The sequence below is a fragment of the Mustela putorius genome, unplaced genomic scaffold (genome assembly GCF_011764305.1).
Source record: "Mustela putorius furo isolate JIRA1106 unplaced genomic scaffold, ASM1176430v1.1 tig00000682_pilon_pilon_pilon, whole genome shotgun sequence".
NCBI classification, from domain to species: Eukaryota; Metazoa; Chordata; class Mammalia; order Carnivora; family Mustelidae; genus Mustela; species Mustela putorius.
In genome coordinates this window covers 84,649-112,612 of record NW_025421443.1, presented here as the reverse complement: position 1 = coordinate 112,612, position 27,964 = coordinate 84,649, and positions in this window count along the sequence as shown.

Here is a 27,964-nt window from a genome sequence, read left to right as displayed (position 1 = left end):
TGCTGTGTCAATGATAAGAAACAGCATACCAGTGATTGGTTATATCTTCTGATGTCATAAAGATATACATGGGAAATCTCCAGAATAGAAAAAGTAAAAAAAAAAAAAAAAAAAAAAAAAATTCTTCCAAACATAGCTCATAGCTAAAGTCTCACAACCAAAAAGCCTTAAAACATCAATCCCATAAATTGTAAACTCCTTAGAGTCAAAGACCTTAATATTTTGACATATCATTAAGTAGTACTATCACTTTTCAAAATAACAAAATTATCCTGTAGTAATTGTAAACAGCTCTTGAAAATGAAATACATCTTCATAAGATAAATTTTGACTTTCTTTTTTCTTGATAAGTTGACAGAACCTTTCAAGGTAACTCTAGAAAAAAAAATTTTAAGATTTTATTTATTTATTTGACACACAGAGAGAGAGATCACAAGTAGGCAGAGAGCTAGGCAAAGAGAGCGGGGGAAGCAGGCTCCGTGCTGAGCAGAGAGCCCAATGCAGGGCTCGATCCCAGGACCCCAAGATCATGACCTGAGCTGAAGGCAGAGGCTTAACCCACTGAGCCATCCAGGTGACCCCAAAATGTTTTGTTTTAGAATTATTTTGCAAATAATTAGTGAACTGTCAACAAATCAATTTCAGGAAGAAAGGTTTATTTCTGATTTAATAGTTTTATGAAGAAATGGATAAAAAGAATGGATGAAGGACTGGCTGAAAGATGAGATTATTGGAAGATGGAATAGGGAGATAAGAGAAATGTTGAACTTGAGAAGACATGTAGGTCAGATTGACCAATATCCTACATCTTTCCTTCTTTACACTTTCTCTCTGAAAAGACAAATACAATATATTAAATACTGATCCTTTGAAGCATTTTCTCTCTGCTTTGGCAAATTTCAACCCATTAGTTCAACTGCAATCTACTGAACATCTCATCACTACTTTTCATTAATCGAAGACAGTGCTGTCTGGGTCTCAGTGTGTTTCTCCTGAGTCCACCTCCAACCACACACTTAGATGCCATGTCTAATAGCCATCTCTCTCTCTCTTTCTTTTCCCCTAATAATTACTTGTAAGGACATCTGTAGCTATAGCCATCACAGCTACATCCTAAGCTTTACTCCTAAAAATTTCAAATCTACTATTTCATTCTCATATCCTTCAAAATTCTCCTCAATTTGTTCCCACGAAGTCTGATGATGATGATCATCATCATTTAAATCTCATCCAGACCTGAGCTCTCATCTTTTTGCTGTGGCCTTATTTATCTACTGACTTCACTTCCGTAGAGGATTTATTCCCACACTCCTCCTCCCAGGTCTCTAGTATCCCTTAACAGGCTTATTCTCTAGAGTTTGTGGAGTTTACAAGAGATAATTCTGGGGCTACTACAGCAGCTTTGCATGAAGGGCACTGGTGAAAGGACATACAATCCCAGCTCCCATGCCCCAAGATATGAAAAAAACCTATGATGCGATTTATGCCCCAGAGTTTCCTCTAGAGTGTGGTGAAGAGTAGGATTTCACCTAAAATCATATTCTTGCTGGGCTATCATTCTCTATCTACTTCCTTACCACTTTCTCTTTGGTGCACTTAATTAATAAATCATTTGCACAGAATCCTGGTCCTAAAGTCTGATTTTAGGAAAGTCTAATGTCAAAAATAATGAATTAGCTATACCTTTAAAATTACTAATTTTTCTCATACTTGATACATACACAGATACAGACAGACAGACAGACACACACACACACACACACACACTTGCACAGGTGCAACTGTGTTAGTTTTTGTTTTCTGGCTGCATGAATAGCATTTCCCTCAAATCCAATAACTGGATTTTATCTGAAAAGTACCATATTCTCATCCCTCTCTAGCAACCTTCTTCTTCATGACATGATAAACCCTTGGGGTTAAGGTCATTTGGCATCCAAAATTGGCCCCACTTATACACCATGTTCCAGATATGTGAATTCTTTAAATTTTCTAATCAGATGCACAATCACCCAGTTCTAGTCCAGAGTGTGCATGGACTTCCTTCTCTTCTTTTGGGTCTCTTCTTTGGAGGGCAGGCATTTATACATTTTCTACCCCCTCCTCCGGTGAGAGGAGGGGCAAAGTTGTATTTGATGGTAAAAGAGTACTTGGATAGAAGTTGATCACATGCACATGAGACTCCTCTTAGAGAGATGCAGAGTAGGGAGGGGTAAAGACAAGTGGAAAAGAAAGGGGGATTTCATTTTAACTCTTTTGTAGGACCTGCAGATATAATGAGTAATTCAGAAGAGAAAAAAAACTGAAATAAAACTAAAAGTAAGTCATAAAGTTCAGAACAACTCTCATCTTCTCTCCTTTAGTATAATACACAGGTGAGTACCAAGCATGAAATTTCATTTTCAAAATTTATCATGATCAGTCAATAATTCAGGTTAAGATGATTTTCCTTCAATCATCATTCTTTTGCCATCTTTACCCATGGAGTATGTAAATGTGTGTGTGTGTGTGTGTGTGTGTGTGTATGTGTGTGTGGTATGTATGTTCCTTTTTTAGAGTACCCATCCTCCAGAAACTATGCTTTGTTGTTAAAGATTCTGACACTAAATCTACTCCATCTCAATCTGCCAATGTGAACCTGTAAAAAAATGTTAGGATTTCAGTACTATTGGTGTCAGAGACCAAAAAGAAAAAAAAAAAAGAAAAAATATTTGAGAGGTTGAATACGAACCACATTGAATTATTTAAAATCAAATTAAATCTAACTGACTCTATTGTCTACAGTTCTTTTGTTTGTTTGTTTTTTGGTTATGGTACAACAACTGAATGAGTATGATTATGAGAGAGGGAAAAAAAAGCAATTTGCAAAGTCAAAGTATAAACTTACAGTATAGTAACTAATAGTTGGTATAGTATGGTATTTTCTTTAAGAATGTTAATAAGAAATTCAGTTCATAGCATCGTGTATGTAGTATAGTGTACAAGTACATCATTATAATAAGCATATATATATATATATATATATATATATATATAGTTTGAGAAAAAGGGATACATTCAGTAAAATGTTTTTGGAACAGCAATGTAGATCACTTTCTTTGTAGGCAATATTTTATCACATACTTCAATAGATTTCTGGTGAAACTGGTTAATATATAAAGTGCCACCACCACTTCTGTAGAAATATGCACTTGTATAAGGAAAGAAAAAGTACACTGCTATAAGGACATAAAACCAACTCCTTCCAGAAAAGAGATTTGAGAAGTTTCTTAATAATATGAAATATACCCTCTACTTAATGTAAGAATTTTTAGTTTTTACAGCTCATATATAATTAACTCTCAAACATTTTAATAGCTAATAAAGTTATAAAGCAGCAGTAATATTTTGGAATATTCTGTATCAGTACATAAAGAATTTGAAATAGTGTTAAGCCTTAATATTATTCAAATAATAAAAAAAGTCATCCATAATTATAAAGAGTTTTTTTTATCACAGTAATTAAAATTTACAAAATATTACTGCTGTGCAATTATGATAATGGTAATAAAAGATAATTTTCTTCAACAAGGTCACTGTTTGAAATTTAGCTACAAAAATCTAGTCATTATTTTAGAGAATTGGTTTCCAAAATTTTATCAACTGTATAAATATTTTTACTTTGCTTTTTATTTGTAGTTCTTTGAAGAAATACTCACCAAGAAGCAAAGACATGCTCTTCAGTTTTAAGATTGGTAATATTTCTTTTCAGAGTATGTACATATGTATCTGTGTTTCAACTTTATGGATTTATCTGATTTTTGCCATGTAAAAATGTAACTAAAACCTAACTTGGGAAGGTGTGCTTCCCTTATTATCTGGTTTTATCAAAATCACACAAAATATATCATGACTTTAAACTTTTTTTTTTAAGTAATTTATTTATTTGACAGACAGAGATCACAAGTAGGCAGAGAGGCAGACAGAGAGAGAGGAAGGGAAGCAGGCTCCCTGCTGAGCAGAGAGCCTGACGTGGGGCTCTATCCTAGGACTCTGGTATCATGACCTGAACCGAAGGCAGAGGCTTTAACCCACTGAGCCACCCAGGCACCCCATGACTTTAAACTTTTAACCCAAATCTATTTACTCAAGTACCAAATAACCTATATGATTCTCTGTACAATGTCATAATTTCTTTTTCATCCCTTATCTTCTTCTTTGCCTCAAAGTTCATTCTTCTAGCTGCCCTGCTTTTAAACTCATTTTTACAGTTATTTTCTGGTCTAACTTTCAACCCTTGAGTATTTAGCTTCTCTAGGCTTTTTTTTTTTTTTTTTTGCGCTACATTAGGCACTTAGTTGTAGGAATCCTTAATCTTTTCCAATAACTTCCATCCTGGATATCAGTTATATCAGTCTACCCAATTCATGTTCCTACTAAGATTGCTCAAACTCGCTAAGTGAGGGTAGCTCAAACCTAGATCAAACCTCTGGTAAAGTAAACTAAAGTTTACAGTAACAAGAGTTTTTTCCCAGAAAGCTTAGTATTAAGTTGCCAAATATACATGATTTCCTTTAAAACTGCTTATTAATATTTCTAGCATTATTCTAAATTATATTCCATTATGCTCATATTTTAAGCCTGTGTCAATTTTTATATACATAATCCACTAATGTAAAGCACACAGTAAAACATGGTTTCATTTTTTTCCCCCGTAGGGGGAAAATCTCTTTCAAGCTTCAGTTCCAATTTTACACTGTAGACAGTGATAACACAAAGGAAGAGGCAGCTCAACAACAATATTTTATAACTCTTTTGTAACAACGTGTTCTAATGACCCAAAGACATTTTAAGATTTCATATAAATTCACAAATAGATCTGTAGCAACACAGTGTAATCTAGTTCACCTGAGGAATTTGAGAGGCAGTGCAGGGGGTGTAGGGGGTAAGGAAGGAAAAAATGAAACAAGATGGTATTGGGAGGGAGACACACCATGAGACTCTTAATGTCACAAAACAAACTGAGGGTTGCTGGGGGGTGGGGGGGAGGGCTAGGGAGGTTGGGTTATGGACATTGGGGAGGGTATGTGCTATGGTGAGTGCTATGAAATGTGTAAGCCTGATGATTTACAGACCCGTACCCCTGGGGAAATGCATTATATGTTAATAAAAATAATTAAAAAAAAAAACATGGAAAGGGGCTCCTGGGTGGCTCAGTTGGTTAATCATCTGCCTCTAGCTCAGATCATGAACTCAGGTCCTGGGATCGAGTTCCACATCAGGCTCCCTGCTCAGCGGGGAGTCTCCTTCTCCCTCTACTACTCATCCCCAGCTTGTGGACTCTCTCTCCACCAAATAAATAAAATCTTAAAAAAAACATGGTAAGTAATTTTATGTTTTTCTCAACTTCACAATTATTGATTTATTTCTATCTGAGGTGGTGGGTGTACCTTTTACTAGATGCTCTTCCACCTTTTCATCGTTTTGGTTTTTGTACTCAATGTCATTGTAAAGTTCAAATATCTTCATGGATATCTTTTCTCATCAGTTCCATAGTACTATTGTAAGATTATCCATGGCCTATGGTGGATATTTGGTTGATTTGAAATATCACCTTATAACTTTTACATGTGATAGCATAGTTCTAATAACTAAAGTATGCATTTATAATAAAATCAATATCGATGTTGATCTTTGGCTAAAATCAACATGGTTTTGCTTGGCAGTTGTAGAATTGCTCTTTAACCCCAATCATTACAACCAGAGGAGTATGCATTTAACCACAGAGAGGCAGTGCAGCAAGTAATTGATAGATTGAATTTTGAGGCCAAACTGCTTAGGCTAATACTTATTACCTGATTTAATTTGTGCTGATCCTAACCCTTTTTATCTCTCAGTTCCTTATAAAAAACGAAAAATATTAACACTTAGGAAGCTTTTGGTTAATTTTAAAGGGATATGTATCTTCTTTAAAACAATGCCTGGGGCGCCTGGGTGGCTCAGTGGGTTAAGCCGCTGCCTTCGGCTCAGGTCATGATCTCAGAGTCCTGGGATCGAGTCCCGCGTCGGGCTCTCTGCTCAGCGGAGAGCCTGCTTCCCTCTCTCTCTCTCTCTGCCTGCCTCTCCATCTACTTGTGATTTCTCTCTGTCAAATAAATAAATAAAATCTTTAAAATAAAATAAAATAAAATAAAATAAAAAAACAATGCCTGAATACAATTATTAGTGTCTTCCTTTTAATTCCTTTTTAACAAGTCCTTAATGGAAAAGTGTTACAATAATCACATAGGTACTTCAAAAGTTCATTTTATGTAACCTTTCTATGTCCTGTAAGGTTATATTTTAGTTCAGTAAACCTGTTGTATATTTTAATATCCATACAGATCAGTTGAATTGGCAATTCACCAACCATCTGGCTATACTGTCATTAAACATTCTGATAAAGACATTAACTATTTTACTTTTTATTTGATTTTCAGTCTCATAAATGACTCTCAAAAGAGGAAGGGGACTAGTCTTCTTTGAGAAGTGTAGAAAAATATCTTGAGTTTTTTTTTTTTTTTTAGTTGTTGTTTCAGTTCATTTGTTTATTTTATTTTCATATTACGCCACATTCCCAGCCTATTTCCATCTGCTGATACTCCAATACGAATGTGTCACCATTATCACAAATCACACACTTACAGAGTCATTATTACCAATTTAAAAAGCAGTCTTATTTTTACTTCTATTTTAAAAAATTTCTCATGTAGGAATTTCTTTTGAAAACACTAATCATATCCAAAGGCAAAGGAAATAAAAGCAAAAATGAACTTGGGACTTCATCAAGATCAAAAGCTTCTGCACAGAAAAGGAAACAGTCAACAAAACAAAGAGGCAACCCATGGATGGGAGAAGATATTCTCAAATGACACTACAGACAAACGGCTGATATCCAAGATCTATAAAGGACTCCTCAAACTCAACACCCCCAAAACAGATAATCTTGTAAAAAAAAAAAAAAAGGCAGGGGGTGCAGAAGGCATGAACAGACACTTCTCCAAAGAAGACATATAAATGGCTAACAGACAAATGAAAAAAAATGTTTATCATAATTAGCCATCAGGGAAATTCAAATCAAAACCACATTGAGATATCACCTTACACCAGTTAGAATGACCAAAATTAACAGGATAGGAAAAAACATGTGTTGGAGAGGATGTGGAGCAAGGGAAACGCTCTTACACTGTTGGTGGGAATGCAAGTTGGTGCATCCACTTTGGAAAACAGTGTGAAGATTCCTTAAGAAATTAAAAATAGAGCTTCCCTATGACCCTGCAATTGCACTACTGGGTATTTACCCCAAAGATACTGATGTAGTGATAAGAAAGGCCATCTGTACCCCAATGTTCATAGCAGCAATGGCCACAGTTGCCAAACTGTGGAAAGAGCCAAGGTGCCCTTCAATGGACAAATGGATAAGGAAGATGTGGTCCATATATATAATGGAATATTATGCCTCCATCAGAAAGGATGAATACCCAACTTTTGTATCAATGTGAACGGGATGGGAGGAGATTATGCTGAGTGAAATAAGTCAAGCAGAGAGAGGCAATTGTCATATGGTTTCACTTACTTGTGGAGCATAAGGAATAACAGGGAGGACATTAGGAAAAGGAAAGGAAAAGTGAATTGTGGGAAATCGGAGGGGGAAACAAAGCATGAGAGACTGTGGACCATGAGAAACAAAGTGAAGGTTTGGAGGGGAGGGGAATGGGGGGATGGGCGAGATTGGTGGTGGGTATTAAGGAGAGTACGTATTGCATGGAGCACTGGGTGTGATGCATAAATGATGGATCTTGGGACACTGAAAAAATAAAATAAAAAATATACATATATACGTGTATATCATATATATGTATATGTACAAATATATAATATATATATGTATATGTACATATATATAATATATATATGATAAAAAAGAAAACCCTAATCTTGAATAGTCCATATCTTATTTGACTTAATATCAGCTATATATCAATCTTAAATTTCATGCTGGTTTTCTTGTAATTTTGAAATAATATTTAAAGATCAAGATTAAAGTGTGAATGATAAACAAGTTCTAGGCAAAATGGAGCCCATTCAGTTTAATTCCTCCTGCCAATCTCAACAAAAATTTTAGGATAAAATACATAAATTACCCACCAGAGGATTCTGAAAAAAATAAGAAAATGAAACAGATGGCTAGTTACCTTGAGGTTTAGGGGACTACCTGATGGTGATGGTTTTAGTTAGTTTGTTTTTTTCTTGCCTCATATAAATCCTCATCTGTGTAGTAGAGAGACCCATGTCTCATAAATGTCCATGGGTACAGACAAAAGAAAATAGCCCCAGACCCCAAATCTGCTTAATCTAACCAAATGACTGGGAAATTGTTAGCCCAAAGGGTAGAAAAATTTTATCCACATTTGTGCTAGTCAACACCTTGAAAAAACCATGAGCCTCCTCCACTCCAATATATGTTGTAGCACCAAAGTCCATTGGCATAGCCCTGAGTTATATTTCAACCTTTCAGTAAGGATGTGCAATCATTTCTGAGTTGCCTCTTAGGACAGTCCTCTCTTCTTTCTCTGCCTGAACTAATGAGATGGAGTATTTTCAGACTAAGTCAGTGGTGGGAACAAAATGGTGTTAAGGTATTTACATCCCACTTAAGATGGTAAAATGGTGATGCTAGTAAATGGGCACAAATCATGTATGTATAATTCCTAAAACAACCATTAAAAATCTTTAAAAAGTGATACCTAATAGTAATTTATATAGATAAAAGTGGAATTATAAAACCCACGGAAAATGGAAAAGAAGATTCAGAAACAAAAGAAAGAAAGAGAAAGCAAACAATTAAGTGGTGGACTTAAGTGGAAAGATACTAATAATTCCATTGAGTTTACCTTTCTTAATATATAAAATTTTTATATGCTTAGAGTATCTTCAGAGAAAATACATAAGATACTGGAAACAATGATTTCTCTGGGGGAGGTCCTGGGAGAATCAAGGATCATGGTAAGAGGACTTTCTTCTTACTGGATACTCTTTTGTACCATTTGACTATTTACCATGTACAAATATTACCTTTTAAAAAAAGGGCATGGGTTGCGATTGACGTTTGCTGAAAACTAGTTGTTTCAGTCACTATTAACTGGTATTTTACGACAAAATCTCCTTTACCCTTTACAACAACCTTATGTAAAACCTTATTTTACAAAAGGGGATCAAAATCAGGTAGTATTGTCCCTTGGTTTACAAAGCTGATAACAGTAATGTGGAGCACTCACCTCAGCACCTTTCAGATTTCCAAAACCATGCTCAGTCCTACAGATTATCCGGCCTTGCTTCAAGGCTTTCAGAAGAAGCCAGATTTATAAGACAGTAGCTTTGAGACTACTTTTTAAAAACAGGGAGGATGTTGTGAAGTCCCATCACATGGTTCATACCACCACCTGAATGAGTCTTCTTCAACCTGAGGCTCCTTGTTGAAAACTGTTGCAGTTTGCCACCCGTGGGAAGTTGGGCCTCACTGAAGATGCCCCCTCTTTTGGCCCCCCAAATCTTTGCTGGCATGTGGCCTGCTCATGCCAATGGTGGAAAATGTGCCCATTCTCCTGCGCTCTTTAGTAAACCACTCCATCTGCCTGGGAGAGTTTCAAGCAGAAGCAAAATGGCTGCTCAATATACTAACTCTACAAAGCAGACGGATTCCTCATTTATTTAACAGTTATCTTTTGAATTGCCATTCTGAGTCTGGCACTCTTCTTAAGTGTTTGGATTACAGAGGTGAACAAGATCCTTGCTTCCAGGAAGCTTCTGATCTGGGGTGAAGAGACAGGTGATGACCAATCGTGCAAATAGGAAAACATTAGATAAAAACACACTGAGTAAAATTAAATGTAGCTGTTATGATAGAATGGCTGGGTGGCTTGCATCACCAAGGAAGGCCCTCTGAGGAGATACTTATCTAAATAAGAAGAATGACAAATACTCCCTGGGAGTCCTTAGAAACAAACTCATGTTCATTTTGGATGCTTCAGCTCCCACCCCAATTCCATTCTAAGCACTTATTTATTTACAATGTAAAATTTGTAATCCCGGAACCTAGAGCCAGAATGGACCCTAGAAATATCCTTAATCTCATGCCATGATTTTAGACATGGGGAAAGAAAGATCCAGAAGAGTGGAAAGAGCAGGTCACAGATCTAGTTAGGAGCATCACTGGAATCTGTGGATCCTGTCTTTCAGCCCACGTTTTCCCCACAAATCCAGATTCCTTCCCCATTTATCTTCCCAATGTCCATTTTCTTACTATAGAATCTCTATCCCGGGGCTTGCCTTTCTAGAGTCCACAGACACTAAATCTTCCCTGGATCACAAAGGATCTTCTGGAGTGTTATCTGAAATCCTGAGAATACAGAAGGGTACTGGGGCCAGGGTAAGACTGGGGGAAAAAAGGGATAACTTCCCACAATACAATTTCAGCACATCCCAGACATGCCTTAGAGCTGTGTCTGGCTCCTGCTACCCCTCCCTGCCCACAGGTGAACCCTAACCAGTGTTCTACACTTGGGAGGTTCCTGGATCTGTGAACTCAACAAATGATTAAAAAAGCAATGTTCACTGATTTAATCAAGTCAGTATGAAAATGGTATATTCCATGATCCCCTTCTCTCCCAAAATGCTTTACAAAAACATTAACCACAGAATTTCTTTAAATAACAAGCTCCTTTAGTGCATTTAAAGTATGGTCTATGGAAAACTCAATCTACATAATAATTTTATCTCCCCAGTGTCACCGCCCCCCCGCCAAAGCCATACTGCATCTAGGGCAACAGCATAAATGTGGATTCTCAATGATAGATTTTAGACTCTTGTATTATATAATGGTTCTTGTTCACTCAACACATACTTACTAAACTGCTCTACGCAACATGCTATTCCAGGTTGCTGGCAGAACATAGGGATATAAAGACACAGTCTCTGCCATCGGGAAGCATGCATATATGCAACTCTAGCACAGGCAGATGTGACAGTGCTACAGTGGAGGTAGGGACAAAAGCTACAGGGAACAAGAGAATGTGAGAGATCATATTTTGGTCAAAGACCAAGGAAGAAGACAGCAGTATTTTAATTTGGCTTCAAAGCATGATTATGATTTGTGTAGTTGGACAATCCATTCCAGGAAAAGGAAACATCACGACATGCTCTACAGGAAACAAGACGTATAGTGCAGGATCTTAGAACAGAGAGAGCCCAGCGTGGTTTAATGGTGAGAATGCAGGGGAAAGAAGCCAGGCCTTAGAAGGGTGCCTAATTCCTTTGTAAATATCAGGGATAACGATGAAAGTGAACATTTATGCCAGGCACTCTTCGGATTCCTTTATATATATTAATATACTTAATCCCCATAACAACCTGTGAACTTAGTACTCTTATTTTTATCCTCATTTTATAGATGAGGAAACTTGAGATATAGAATAGTTAAGAGATTTGTCAAAAGGCCTAAGTAGACACGTTTGTGAGTAGAAGAGCTAGGAATTGAACTTAGGTGGTCTGGTACCTAGAGAAATTACTATCTAATGGTAGAGTTTCAGACACTTGTGATCAGAGGGCAGTGAGAGAGATCCTGAGAGGAGCCTTGCAGGGCAAGTCTCTAATCATAGTAAATTAAAACCTGTGTGCTTGCAAATTAGGTTTCACTGGTCTCCTCAGTATACTGTGTACGATACAACTTCTGAACTGTACCACTGATATGATTTCTGCACCAATATCTTACATTATATATGTATACTCTCCCATTAGAATAAAGCCATGATTTACACAGTACCATAACCAATAAATTGGTAATGTAATGCATAGAGAAAATAATCTCTTGATTAGTAGAAGTAGCAAGAAAATGAAGATGCAAGTTTGAGAAATAGCTTCTCCTCTGTTCTCAAAGTGTTGCACTCTTACTTCCCAGCTGAGAGACCAAAACCAAGGTTTGGTTTTGTTTTCCTGTAAGTGTTGTAAATTTTATATCCTTACCCCCATCTATTCTGCTCAAGAATTGCCAAAGGTGTGTCCTACCCTCTCCCACTTCCTCTCCTTGTTTAGAAGGATTATTACCAGTTTCAGGTGCATCCGGTAGCCAGCGACCTTCACTGAAGAATAGAATTTTTCCCTCAAAAGTGATGTTGATCAGATTCTTATTTAGCGTATCAGAATGGTAGCTTCTCATATCATGGGTGTTTTAACAACGGCTCATGGGCTCAGGGATGACACTGTATTTAAACATTATGTCAGAAGCAAGGAGGTGATTATGGCAATTCCATTCCTCACTCTGGCAGGGAGGCCACACTTCCATTCATCACAGGATACAGAAATGAACCCAGTGGGGAATTCCAAGGACACTGTGTGTGTATACCCTGCCACCTGATGGCTGTAAGACCCTGACTTCAGGTCAGTTAAAAATAAAAGGCTAGGTCAGTTAAAAATAAAAGGCTAGGGCACCTAACATCAATTGTGAAAGAGGCTCAGTGGGTTAAGCCTCTGCCTTCAGCTCAGGTCATGATCTCGGGGTCCTGTGATGGAGCCCTGCATTGGGCTCTCTGCTCAGTAGGGGAGCCTGCTTCCCTATCTCCCTCTGTCTGCCTCTCTGTCTACTTGTGATCTCAGTCAAATAAATAAATAAAATCTTAGATTAAAGGTTAAAAAATTTTAAAGAAAATAAAGTAGGAGTAGCTATATTGGTATTAGATAATGGATACTTCAGAGAAAAGACATCATCAATAATAAAGGACATTATATATTGATAAAAGATTCAACTCACCAAAAAGATATAACAACCATAAATATTATGCACCGAATTACAGTACTTTAAACAAAACCACAAAGCATAAACTGACAGACTAGAAAAGAGAAATAGACAAATCTGTGGTTATAGTTAGGGCCTTCCACTTCCTTTATTTAGTAGTTAATACAATAACTAGATATTCAACAAAGATATAGAGAACCTGAAAAACATCATCAGCCAGTGGATTCTAAGTGGCATCTATAAAACACTCTACTAAACATCAGTATAATACGCATTCTTTTCAAGACTGCATGGGACATCACCAAGATAAACTATATAATGAGTCATAAAATAAACTTCAACTAATTATAAATAATTGACCACCCACCAATATGTTCTCTGATCATGAGGGATTCAAACTGGAAATAAATAACAGAAAATGGAAAAATCTTCAAACTTTTAGATATTAAACAATACTTATGAATATTCATGGTTCAAAAAGAATTCCCATGGGTAATAAAATATGTATATATTGAATTGAATGCTAATGAAAACACAAAATATCAATATCTGTGGGACTTACTGAGAGTAAGGATTAGAGGGAAATTTATAGCACTAAATGTGTATATTACAAAGGAAGTAAGTTCTCAACTCAATAATCTAAGCTTCCACTTTCATAAATGAGAAAAAGAACAAAATAAATCAAAAGCAGGCAGAAGAGAGAAGATATAAAAATAAGAACAGAAATCAATGAAACTAAGAACAGAAAATCAATGGAGAAAATCAACCAAACTGAAAGCTGGTTCTTTGAAATGATCAATAAAATTGATACCGATAAAAGAGAATAAACAAATTACTAACATCAATTGTGAAAGAGGATTATCTCCAAAGACCATGCAGACACTGAAAAGATAATAAAGATACGTCGTGCACAAATATGCACAAAAACTAGACAACATAGCAAGCAATTCTTTGAAACCATAAACTACTACAACTCATCCAAGATAAAAAGGATAATACATTAAATTCATTAAAGTAGTTGCATTAGTAATTAGATCTTTCCATAAAGGAAATATCTAGTATAAGAAGTTTTTACTGGTGATTTCTACCAACTATTTACAGGAAAGTCATCACTGATTCTACAAAATTTCTCCCATAAAATAGAGAAATAGAGTACACTTCATATCCCATTATATGAAACCAGCATCACTCTGATACAAAACCGGACAAATATAGTACAAACAGCAGAACTACTCACCTATGTCCCTCATGATCAAATTATAGCTTCAAAAAATCTTCAACAAAATATTACAAAACCAATTCCATTATTTTTTTTTGGGCTTTTCTTATTTATTCTAAGATCTTTTTTTTTTTTAATGTTTCTATAGTCACATTTTATTCTTTTTTTTTTTTTTAATTTTTTATTTTTTATAAACATATATTTTTATCCCCAGGGGTACAGGTCTGTGAATTACCAGGTTTACACACTTCACAGCACTCACCAAAGCACATACCCTCCCCAATGTCCATAATCCCACCCCGTTCTCCCACACCCCCTCCCCCCAGCAACCCTCAGTTTGTTTTGTGAGATTAAGAGTCACTTATGGTTTGTCTCCCAACCAAACCCATCTTGTTTCATTGATTCTTCTCCTACCAACTTAAGCCCCCATGTTGCATCACCACTTCCTCATATCAGGGAGATCATATAATAGTTGTCTTTCTCTGCTTGAATATTTCGCTAAGCATGATACGCTCTAGTTCCATCCATGTTGTCGCAAATGGCAAGATTTCATTTCTTTTGATGGCTGCATAGTATTCCATTGTGTATATATACCACATCTTCTTGATCCATTCATCTGTTGATGGACATCTAGGTTCTTTCCATAGTTTGGCTATTGTGGACATTGCTGCTATAAACATTCGGGTGCACGTGTCCCTTTGGATCACTACATTTGTATCTTTAGGGTAAATACCCAATAGTGCAATTGCTGGGTCATAGGGCAGTTCTATTTTCAACATTTTGAGGAACCTCCATTCTGTTTTCCAGAGTGGCTGCACCAGCTTGCATTCCCACCAACAGTGTAGGAGGGTTCCCCTTTCTCCGCATCCTCACCAGCATCTGTCATTTCCTGACTTGTTGATTTTAGCCATTCTGATTGGTGTGAGGTGATATCTCATTGTGGTTTTGATTTGTATTTCCCTGATGCCGAGTGATATGGAGCACATTTTCATGTGTCTGTTGGCCATCTGGATGTCTTCTTTGCAGAAATGTCTGTTCATGTCCTCTGCCCATTTCTTGATTGGATTATTTGTTCTTTGGGTGTTGAGTTTGCTAAGTTCTTTATAGATTCTGGACACTAGTCCTTTATCTGATATGTCGTTTGCAAATATCTTCTCCCATTCTGTCAGTTGTCTTTTGATTTTGTTAACTGTTTCCTTTGCTGTGCAAAAGCTTTTGATCTTGATGAGATCCCAGTAGTTCATTTTTTCCCTTGCTTCCCTTGCCTTTTGCGTTGTTCCTAGGAAGATGCTGCTGCGGCAGAGGTCGAAGAGGTTGCTGCCCGTGTTCTCCTCAAGGATTTTGATGGATTCCTTTCGCACATTGAGGTCCTTCATCCATTTTGAGTCTATTTTTGTGTGTGGTGTAAGGAAATGGTCCAATTTCATTTTTCTGCATGTGGCTGTCCAATTTTCCCAGCACCATTTATTGAACAGGCTGTCTTTTTTCCATTGGACATTCTTTCCTGCTTTGTCGAAAATTAGTTGACCATAGATTTGAGGGTCTATTTCTGGGCTCTCTATTCTGTTCCATTGATCTATGTGTCTGTTTTTGTGCCAGTACCATGCTGTCTTGATGATGACAGCTTTGTAATAGAGCTTGAAGTCCGGAATTGTGATGCCACCAACGTTGACTTTCTTTTTCAATATCCCTTTGGCTATTCGAGGTATTTTCTGGTTCCATATAAATTTTAGACTTATTTGTTCCATTTCTTTGAAAAAGATGGATGGTACTTTGATAGGAATTGCATTAAATGTGTAGATTGCTTTAGGTAGCATAGACATTTTCACAATATTTATTCTTCCAATCCAGGAGCATGGAACATTTTTCCATTTCTTTGTGTCTTCCTCAATTTCTTTCATGAGTACTTTATAGTTTTCTGAGTATAGATTCTGTGTCTCTTTGGTTAGGTTTATTCCTAGGTTTCTTATGGTTTTGGATGCAATTGTAAATGGGATTGACTCCTTAATATCTCTTTCTTCTATCTTGCTATTGGTGTAGAGAAATGCAACTGATTTCTGTGCATTGATTTTATATCCTGACACTTTACTGAATTCCTGTATAAGTTCTAGCAGTTTTGGAGTGGAGTCTTTTGGGTTTTCCACATATAGTATCATATCATCTGCGAAGAGTGATAATTTGACTTCTTCTTTGCCGATTTGGATGCCTTTAATTTCCTTTTGTTGTCTGATTGCTGAGGCTAGGACCTCTAGTACTATGTTGAAGAGCAGTGGTGATAATGGACATCCCTGCCGTGTTCCTGACCTTAGTGGAAAAGCTTTCAGTTTTTCTCCATTGAGAATGATATTTGCGGTGGGTTTTTCGTAGATGGCTTTGATGATATTGAGGTATGTGCCCTCTATCCCTACACTTTGAAGAGTTTTGATCAGGAAGGGATGCTGTACTTTGTCAAATGTTTTTCAGCATCTATTGAGAGTATCATATGGTTCTTGTTCTTTCTTTTATTGATGTGTTGTATCACATTGACTGATTTGCGGATGTTGAACCAACCTTGCAGCCCTGGAATAAATCCCACTTGGTCGTGGTGAATAATCTTTTTAATGTACTATTGAATCCTATTGGCTAGTATTTTGTTGAGTGTTTTCGCATCTGTGTTCAAGGATATTGGTCTATAGCTCTCTTTTTTGGTGGGATCCTTGTCTGGTTTTGGGATCAAGGTGATGCTGGCCTCATAAAATGAGTTTGGAAGTTTTTCTTCCATTTCTATTTTTTGGAACAGTTTCAGGAGAATAGGAATTAGTTCTTCTTTAAATGTTTGGTAGAATTCCCCCGGGAAGCCGTCTGGACCTGGGCTTTTGTTTGTTTGGAGATTTTTAATGACTGTTTCAATCTCCTTACTGGTTATGGGTCTGTTCAGGCTTTCTATTTCTCCCTGGTTCAGTTGTGGTAGTTTATATGTTTCTAGGAATGCATCCATTTCTTCCAGATTGTCAAATTTATTGCCGTAGAGTTGCTCATATATGTTCTTATAATAGTTTGTATTTCTTTGGTGTTAGTTGTGATCTCTCCTCTTTCATTCATGATTTTATTTATTTGGGTCCTTTCTTTTTTCTTTTTGATATGTCGGGCCAGGGGTTTATCAATTTTATTAATTCTTTCAAAGAACCAGCTCCTAGTTTCGTTGATTTGTTCTATTGTTTTTTTGGTTTCTATTTCATTGATTTCTGCTCTGATCTTTATGATTTCTCTTCTCCTGCTGGGCTTAGGGTTTCTTTCTTGTTCTTTCTCCAGCTTCTTTAGGTGTAGGGTTAGGTTGTGTACCTGAGACCTTTCAAGATTCTTGAGAAAGGCTTGTACCGCTATATATTTTCCTCTCAGGACTGCCTTTGTTGTGTCCCACAGATTTTGAACCGTTGTATTTTCATTATCATTTGTTTCCATGATTTTTTTCAATTCTTCTTTAATTTCCCGGTTGACCCATTCATTCTTTAGAAGGATACTGTTTAGTCTCCATGTATTTGGGTTCTTTCCAAACTTCCTTTTGTGGTTGAGTTCTAGCTTTAGTGCATTGTGGTCTGAAAATATGCAGGGAATGATCCCAATCTTTTGATACCGGTTGAGTCCTGATTTAGGACCGAGGATGTGATCTATTCTGGAGAATGTTCCATGTGCATTAGAGAAGAATGTGTATTCTGTTGCTTTGGGATGAAATATTCTGAATATATCTGTGATGTCCATCTGGTCCAGTGTGTCGTTTAAGGCCTTTATTTCCTTGCTGATCTTTTGCTTGGATGACCTGTCCATTTCAGTGAGGGGAGTGTTAAAGTCCCCTACTATTATTGTATTATTGTTGATGTGTTTCTTTGATTTTGTTATTAATTGGTTTATATAGTTGGCTGCTCCCATGTTGGGGGCATAGATATTTAAAATTGTTAGATCTTCTTGTTGGACAGACCCTTTGAGTATGATATTGTGTCCTTCCTCATCTCTTATTATAGTCTTTGGCTTAAAATCTAATTGATCTGATGTAAGGATTGCCACTCCTGCTTTCTTCTCATGTCCATTAGCATGGTAAATTCTTTTCCACCCCTCACTTTAAATCTGGAGGTGTCTTCAGGTTTAAAATGAGTTTCTTGGAGGCAACATATAGATGGGTTTTGTTTTTTTATCCATTCTGATACCCTGTGTCTTTTGACAGGGGCATTTAGCCCATTCACATTCAGGGTAACTATTGAGAGATATGAATTTAGTGCCATTGCATTGCCTGTAAGTTTACTGTTACTGTATATGGTCTCTGTTCCTTTCTGATCTACCACTTGTAGGCTCTCTCTTTGCTTAGAGGACCTCTTTCAATATTTCCTGTAGAACTGGTTTGGTATTTGCAAATTCTTTCAGTTTTTGTTTGTCCTGGAAGCTTTTAATCTCTCCTTCTATTTTCAATGATAGCCTAGCTGGATATAGTATTCTTGGCTGCATGTTTTTCTCATTTAGTTCTCTGAAAATATCATGCCAGCTCTTTCTGGCCTGCCAGGTCTCTGTGGATAAGTCAGCTGCCAATCTCATATTTTTACCATTGTATGTTACAGACTTCTTTTCCCGGGCTGCTTTCAGGATTTTCTCTTTGTCACTGAGACTTGTAAATTTTACTATTAGGTGACGGGGTGTCGGCCTATTCTTATTGATTTTGAGGGGCGTTCTCTGAACCTCCTGAATTTTGATGCTCATTCCCTTTGCCATATTGGGGAAATTCTCCCCAATAATTCTCTCCAGTATACCTTCTGCTCCCCTCTCTCTTTCTTCTTCTTCTGGAATCCCAATTATTCTAATGTTGTTTCGTCTTATGGTGTCACTTATCTCTGAATTCTCCCCTCGTGGTCCAGTAGCTGTTTGTCCCTCTTTTGCTCAGCTTCTTTATTTTCTGTCATTTGGTCTTCTATATCACTAATTCTTTCTTCTGCCTCATTTATCCTAGCAGTTAGAACCTCCATTTTTGATTGCACCTCATTAATAGCTTTTTTGATTTCAACTTGGTTAGATTTTAGTTCTTTTATTTCTCCAGAAAGGGCTTTTATATCTCTCGAGAGGGTTTCTCTAATATCTTCCATGCCTTTTTCGAGCCCGGCTAGAACCTTGAGAATTGTCATTCTGAACTCTAGATCTGACATATTACCAATGTCTGTATTGATTAGGTCCCTAGCCTTCAGTACTGCCTCTTGTTCTTTTTTTTGTGTTGAATTTTTACGTCTTGTCATTTTGTCCAGATAAGAGTAAATGAAGGGGCAAGTAAAATACTAAAAGGGTGGCAACAACCCCAGGAAAATATGCTTTAACCAAATTAGAAGAGATCCAAAATCGTGAGTGGGGAGAAAGGGGATAAAAAGAGGTTCAAAAAGGAAGAAAGAAAAAAAAAATAAAAAAAAAAAAAGAAAAGAAAAGAATTTTTAAAAAAAGAAAACACCTAAGAAAAATGTTAAAAAGAAAAAAATATATATATTAGATAATCTAGTAAAAAATCGTTAAAAAAGAAAAAGGTAACAGTAAAAAAAAAATTTTACCCGAAGGCGAGAATAAAAAAAAAAAAAAATGAAAAAGAAAAAATTAAGTTAACTGCAAGACTAAAAAAAAATCACAGGAAAAAAGCCATGAGTTCCGTGCTTGGCTTTCTCCTCCTCTGGAATTCTGCTGATCTCCTTGGTATTGAAACCGCACTCCTTGGTAGGTGAATTTGGTCTCGGCTGGATTTCTTGTTGATATTCTGGGGGAGGGGCCTGTTGTAGTGATTCTCAAGTGTCTTTGCCCCAGGAGGAATTACACCGCCCTTACCCGGGGCCAGGGTGAGTAATCTGCTCGGGTTTGCTTTCAGGAGCTTTTGTTCCCTGAGCGCTTTCTGTAGAGTTCCGGAGGACGGGAATACAAATGGCAGCCTCCTGGTCTCCGGCCCGGAGGAGCCGAGAGCCCAGGGCCCCACTCCTCAGTGCGCCTTCAGAGAACAGCACCCAGTTACTCCCGTCTGCCTGACCTCCGGCCGCGCTCCTAGCTCACCGAGCCTGTGACCAGTTCAAGGTAACACCAAGCTGTGAGCTTACTGTCGGCTCTGTCTCTGTAGCCGGCTTTCCCGTTCCAATAGCCGCAAGCTCTGCGACACTCAGACACCCCCGATCCTTCTGTGACCCTGCGGGACCTGAGGCCACGCTGACCCCGCGTGTGCTTCGCCCCGGTTTAGCTTCTGGAGCGATGTCCCTCAGCGGAACAGACTTTTAAAAGTCCTGATTTTGTGCGCGGTTGCTCCGCCGCTTGCCGGTAGCCGGCCCCTCCCCCCGGGGTCTATCTTCCCGTCGCTTTGGATTCACTTCTCCGCCGGTCCTACCTTTCAGAAAGTGGTTGTTTTTCTGTTTCCAGAATTGCTGTTCTTCTTCTCTTCGATCTGCCGATGGATTTTCAGGTGTTTGCAATCTTTAGATAAGCTATCTAGCTGATCTCCGGCTAGCTGAAGCAGTCTCAGCTTGCTACTTCTCCGCCATCTTGACTCCTCCTCCTTCCCAATTCCATTATTATATAAAAAGAAAAATACTTTGGGACTAATTGGACTTTGTTTCCCAATGCAAAGCTTGCCCAGTATCCAAGGATAAATCAATATAACCCACCATAATAATGGTATAAGAAGAAAAGTCAATGATTACACAGCAATTAACACAGAAAAAGCATTTGGCAAAATTTGATGCCTGTTCATGCTAAAAACTCTCAAACTATAAAACCACAAAATCAATTCAGTAAAGGGAAGTACAGCATTTTCAACAAATTGTTGAAATAGAATTAAGAATAGAATTGTTGAATAGAATTAAGAGGACAAGTGGGAAACCAAACCAAACAAACAAAAAAACCTTGAATGACACCTTAAACCTCATACAAGAATATTTATTTAGAATATTGATCTAAATGTAAAATGTAAAATAAGCATTTTTTAAATAGAAAATCTGTGTGATTTATTATTTATTAGAATAAGCATTAGTACACACATAATAAAAACAAATCTTACCCTCTTCCCTAATATTTTCAAAGAAACTTATTTCCCCTCTAAAGTTTTACTAACATTATAATATACCACAAGATATTCACTGCTCTAAATTATTGGGACTTAAAAAAGGAACACATAGGTTTTGTTTCTACAGAAATTCCATATTAGTTATGGCAACATTTCTGTTTTAATCATTCTGTTCTGTGTATCATGGGTGGGACTAATGTGCTGTGTGTATGTAATGTGTGTGTGTGTGTGTGTTTATACATACATGTAAGTATGTATATTTTGTGGTAATATAAGGAATGCAAAGAATAGAAACCGGAGGCCTGAGGGCGAATAACCAAAAAAAGAGATTTGTGTATTTCCTTCACATTCACAAGCATTCATTTCTGGAAAATAATAAGATTACTGTTTTTTATTACTTTAAATATTGTATTTTACTCTTTCTTAAGGCGTAACCTTCCTGATGGAGAACAGTATTTTCCAAACTTGAAAATTTCTAAACTGTAACATTTTGCAAAGATTGGACAATTTTACCAAAGTGGATTAACCTTTTTAAGTCAGGTAACTCCACCATCCTGAGAAGCTCAGTAACTGTGGAAATAAATTTATGGAATAACATATGTCCCTTACATTCTCAGTCATATAAATTCAAATTTAAACTCAAACTAGAAGGTATCTTTGACAATATCACCAAATCCCATTGCAAGGATATATTTGCTGAAGAGCTAATTTTACTTTCTATTATACTGAAAAAAGCTTAATATTTGCCCCTGAGAAGACTGCTGTATTAACTAGTCCCATGGCTGGCATATTCTTGCTTCTGTATGCTTTAAGAAAGAATAAAAACAGATCGAACAATCAATAGATAAATGTAACAAATAAACATATAAATTATAATAAACTAAAGCTTAATATGTTTATGTATAATTGTTGGATATATACATATGTATGTGCATATATATGTGTATATATATACACATATACATATGTGTATATATATAGAGAGAGAGAGAGAAAGAGAGAGTTCTTTTTTTTCCCCAAAGATTTTATTTATTTATTTAACAGCGAGAGAGAGAGAGAGAGACAGACGGAGAGGGAACACAAGCAGGGGCAAAAGGAGAAGCAGACTCCCCACTGAGCAGGGAGCCAGATGCAGGGTTCGATCCCAGGACCCCGGGATCATGACCTGAGCCAAAGGCAGACACTTAACAGCTGAACCACGCAGGCACCCCAAGAGAGAATTCTTTTTTTGCTGCTCCTAAGCTTTTAGCTGAATGCAGCTTTATAAGCACAACAGCAGAAAGGGAACTACTCTGAATGATTCTTAGATAGTTATTATACAAAATGACCCCCATGTCGGGTCAGTGCAAATAAGGAAAAGCTTGGCTAGTCTTAACCTAGAAAGCTATAAAATATGTTGAATGGATACCTCTCAAGTGTGCGATAAAAATGCATCTTCACTGCTGCTAGCAATATTGTCCCTGACCTCAGAGTATTATTGAAGAGAGACCCAGTGAATGCTTTAATTTCCACATAAACTGCTGATCATGACGGTTCAGACATACCAGATGGCAGGAGTGATAAATGATATTGATGCCTCAGGAGAAACGAGGTACTAAAATTATATTATATTCAGCTGGGATTTTAAAACATGCAATATAATTAAAATTGTTATTCCATAGCAAAATGTTACACCTCTTTATTTAATAGAGTGCTAGATTAGGAGACTAATGTGTGCATTTGTTTTGTAGATGTTCTTTTCTACTCCTAGATAGAAAGTTTCCAGCGAAAAACTTCAGGGCAAAGGGAGGATCTCTTCTATAAACTCTCAAGGACGTCTGTCACACAGCCTGGAGCTGGGAGCACGGAGGGGTGAATCAAGATACAGGTTTATTCTCAGTCTCATTCAAATACAAGGAAGAGAAATTATAATAAAATAATTTAATAGACCAAGAAACATTTTTTGAGAAATGCTGAGACAATTTTTCCCCTGAATTAGTATTGTGAGGTTATGCTGTTCATATTAATTAAGGATCCGATTGCCCTGTTAAAAGATTCTATCTAACAAGCAGATACCCACCCATTTTTAAGTGAATGAAATAATGCACTTTGTATGATTACTTGTGTTTAAATAGAGGTATCTCTTTGAAAGCTTGTGGCAGGTGGAGTTGCCAATTTATTTTTGTTCCCCATTCAAGGAATGAGTGCAGAATTGCCTCCTTGACTTCTTTTTTCTAATTTCCCTCCCAAACTACTCTCCTATCCCCATCACAAATAAAAATGAGCATATATTATTCAAATGTAGATGGTACAGTTTTGTTTCCTTTTAGGATTATGTGAATAAAGTCCAGCAAATCAATAGCTGAAGGTTTGGAAAGAGATTTTTTAGATACCTAAAAACTGTGGACCAAATACTGGCTAAATAATTTTCATGGGTCAATGAAAAAGGAAAATGCAGGCCCCTTCTTCAAAAAGTAGGAAAAACTAGGCCATTTTTAAAAAATGTGCTTTAAAAAAAATACAGATTTTTCCTGTCTTCTATGGCCTCTTTGACATAGTTGTTTTGGTTTTTTTTTTTTTTTAATGCTATTTAATATGGTCTTCCTTGGGCAAAGGAAGGTGAGTTAGACCCTCACAAAGATGATGGCCAGGGAGTGACTCAGCACAGGCATGGGGCTTACCAGCTGGCAGGTATCCCTTCCTGCCAGCCTCCAGATACATGCCGTCAAGTCCAGAGGACAGGGAGGTCACTGCAGGCTTAGCTTTCTTTCTTCTGGTCTGTTGCTCAGTTAACTGTGGCCAGACAAGCCCCAGAGATTGCAGCCTCCTACCTGGATTTACTGGCTTGGAGGTGAGCAAGAGGGACGCCCCGGATGAGTTGCCCGCTCAGTGCTCCATGGCACTGCCAGACTGTGTGCGGGGACAACCAGTGCTGGGCTCCTGCATTCAAGCCCACCCTGCTCATACTTCCACTTATATATTCCCACTAGAGACAGAGGGCAACAAGAGTTGTGCAAAAGATTAAGGGAAGGAGCTAAGCGAGGTAGATAGCTAGGAGAAGGGTAAGTGCATATCTGAAAACCCTTGGCAAAAAAGTCAGCAAACAGGCTCAAGGCTGGTGGTCTCTTGCTCCATTGGACTTCATTCACAAAACAATACAAAAACATTGAAGACAAAATTATCAAAATTTCTAGATGATAATCACTGAGCATTAAACCCAAAACAGACAGCCTTTCTAGCTTGGGACTCGAACTGGTCTGGTCAGTTGTTCATGTAGCCAGCTCGTGAGTATTCCCTTAAGATAATTAAAACAGAGTAATGGCTTATGTGAATTTACCAGATGGACAACATTATACCATGAAATATAATTTCATAACCCTCAAACTTTCAATTTAGTAACAAGAAAGTTATGCTGCCAGCTATACCATTAGTGATAAAAAAATCTTTTGTCTCTGTCCAAGAAATCTCAGGTCTTCTACCAATCTATGAAACTGAGGACAACTGACTTACTAGCCTGCAAGCAGGGCAAAATTTCAGACCCTTATAATTCTTTCCACTTCTAACATTCTACTAAGTTTTCCAGATACGTATTAGATAAAAATGTAGTAAACAATATGGAGATTGTGAAAAAGTAAGAATCAAAAATCTATAAATATATTTTATTAAATGAAAAGGATGTGAGTTAATAATACATTGTTAAAATTACAAAGACATCTTGCAAACATCCAATACAGGCATTTCATTATATAGATAAAAATTTCAAAACTATATGTCATAAAGCCAATTAATCAAGATGTCAGAATAAATAACAATGGTATCTGGTCTGATGCTATCTAAAATTATATTGACAAAATAGGAGGTCTCTGCTGAAGATTAAAGATGGCCACAATTATCTGATATTCCTCTGATATGGAGGAGTCAAATCTTTCCCAAATGGGCTGGCCTTTGTGACTTGCCTGACCAAGAGAATATGATAGATGTGTGTTTATGGAACTTCCAAGGCAGGGTCAAAAGAAGTCTTGAATCCTCTCCCTAGTCTCTTGAAATACTTGCTCAAAGATCCCTGATCTGCCATCAAAGATCTGTGGCTATCATATTAGGGAGATCACAAAGAGATGCTAGAGGATACATGAAGAGAGAGAAAGGTTTGGCTGAGCCCCTGCTTCCAGCCAGACCTGCCAAGTCATTGAAGTGAATGAAGCTACTTGGATTCCCCAGATGAGTAAAATAACCAGCTGAATGCCATGGAGGGACTTGATTCACTATTATAGTACTCTGAATATCTACCCTGAGAACTAAGTAGGTGGGCTGGGTCTTATCTGTGTTCCTGTCCCACAATATTTCCACATAATAAAATCTTGTTCTTTGATAACATTATTGGGAGGCAAACATTGTCTCATAGTTTGTTGATAGAATAGTAGATGCCTATAACAACCGCTAAATTTCCTTAAAAATATTATGCTTAGCAGTAAACCACTTTTGCTTAAATGTTAAATAAAATAACATTGTTTTCCTTCTTTTCATCACTCTTTCTTTCTTGGATGCTTCCTGTTCTCTTTTTAGAATACTCAAATATTATATTTCAGAATGATATTTAAAAATAATAACTTCTCTCAAGGCTAAACATTGCCTTAAGTGAATTTCATAATTATAAATTTCTGAATAATAAGGTTTATAATAAAATTGCTGGTAAGCTCTTAAATTTCCCAGAAGTCCTTGGCAGTATTTTTTTTAATAAATAGGTCTTTATTAATTAAAATTGCAAATGGGTGAAATTTGTATCCTCATATCTTAGGTGTGAGTGAGAATAATTAAGTTTTTTTAATTTTTTTAATTGAGTAATTTTGGTCTTTAAGCCAATGTATTACCTCTGCTTAGGAGTCAAAAGCCACTAGCAATTTTTTTTGGACTTAGGTTAATATCCACTTGTGAACTTTATAAGACAATGGACAAATATGAGTTTATGCGGTATCTCTAGACTGAAGTACTGTCTTCATGAAGGTAGTCTATAGTAGGGAATAATTTTCTTTAATTCATCTTTTTGTTAAGTGATCATATTCAGGAAATGAAATACCTTTTAAATGTGTACTTTTAAAGAATTCCAACAAGTAAACTAGTCGACCTATATTCCCTTTGGATACAGAGTTTGATATACTTTGGCTATCCTAATAATGACAAAAGAATGCATTTAAGGTGAGTTGAAAGATTAGGTCTAATAGATGGCTTTGTGACCTTTCTTGTAGCTTCAGGGGCACCAGGAAGATCTGTTCCTTGGTCAGTTCTTCTGGAGATATTAAAAGAATTCTTAGGAGTTTTCCTCTACCAGGTTCAATATAAATGCCACTCTAGCTGAGGACTATGTACTGAAACAAACACAACCTTCTCGTTAAGGTTTATTGATAAATGAGTAACCAGTACTGATGAGTTGTAGCTGTCCCTGAGAATGGTCATAAGTCTTGTAAACCTAAGTAAGGTATGTAACTAGTGAGTGATGTCTATCTGAGAGGTCATGGGTCTAGCTGGTTATAAAGCCTAAGAGAATTTAGTGAAGGCTTTCATGAATCAGCTCATGTCCACTCATACTCTTCTCTATTGGTTAGGCATCTTGAGTGTAGAGTTTCTAAAAAATCAAAAGATGTACCTGTGAGTCATGAAATTTCTGCTCTGCAGATGTTGTGCATGCTGTTGTTTCCTGTAAATAGCTACTTAAACTTGACATTGAGTGAGGTCTTTTCTGTCTTGTATATTTCATTCTTTTTTTTTTTTAAATATACCCTCCCCAATGCCATAACCCCTACATCTTCTCCCAACCTCCCTCCCCCCAGCAACCCTCAGTTTGTTTTGTGATATTAAGAGTCATTTATGGTTTGTCTCCCTCCCAATCCCATCTTCTTTCATTTATTCTTCTCCTACCCCCTTAACCCCCCATGTTGCATCACCACTTCCTCATATCAGGGAGATCATATGGTGGTTGTCTTTCTCCGCTTGACTTATTTCGGTAAGCATGGTACCCTCTAGTTCCATCCATGTTGTCACAAATAGCAAGATTTCATTTCTTTTGATGGCTGCATAGTATTCCATTGTGTATATATACCACATCTTCTTGATCAATTTATCTATTGATGGACATCTAGGTTCTTTCCATAGTTTGGCTATTGTAGACATTGCTGCTATAAACATTTAGGTGCACATGCCCTTTCGGATACTTCATTTGTATCTTTAGGGTAAATACCCAGTACTGCAATTGCTGGGTCATAGGGTAGTTCTATTTTCAACATTTTGAGGAACCTCCATGCTGTTTTCCAGAGTGGTTGCACCAGCTTGCATTCCCACCAACAGTGTAGGAGGGTTCCCCTTTCTCTGCATCCTCGCCACCATCTGTCATTTCCTGACTTGTTAATTTTAGCCATTCTGACTGGTGTGAGGTGGTATCTCATATTTGAATTTCCCTGATGCCGAGTGATATGGAGCACTTTTTCATGTCTCTATTGGCCATATGGATGTCTTCTTTGCAGAAATGTCTGTTTATGTGTTCTGCCCATTTCTTGATTGGATTATTTGTTCTTTGGGTGTTGAGTTTGCCAAGTTCTTTATAGATTTTGGGCACCAGTCCTTTATCTGAAATGTCGTTTGCAAATATTTTCTCCCATTCTGTCAGTTGTCTTTTGGTTTTGTTAACTTTTTTGTAAAAGCATTTTTTTTTAAATTTTTTATTTTTTATAAACATATATTTTAATCCCCAGGGGTACAGGTCTGTGAATCACCACGTTTACACACTTCACAGCACTCACCAAAGCACATACCCTCCCCAATGTCCATAATCCCACCCCCTTCTCTCAACCCCCCCCCCCAGCAACCCTCAGTTTGTTTTGTGAGATTAAGAGTCACTTATGGTTTGTCTCCCTCCCAATCCCATCTT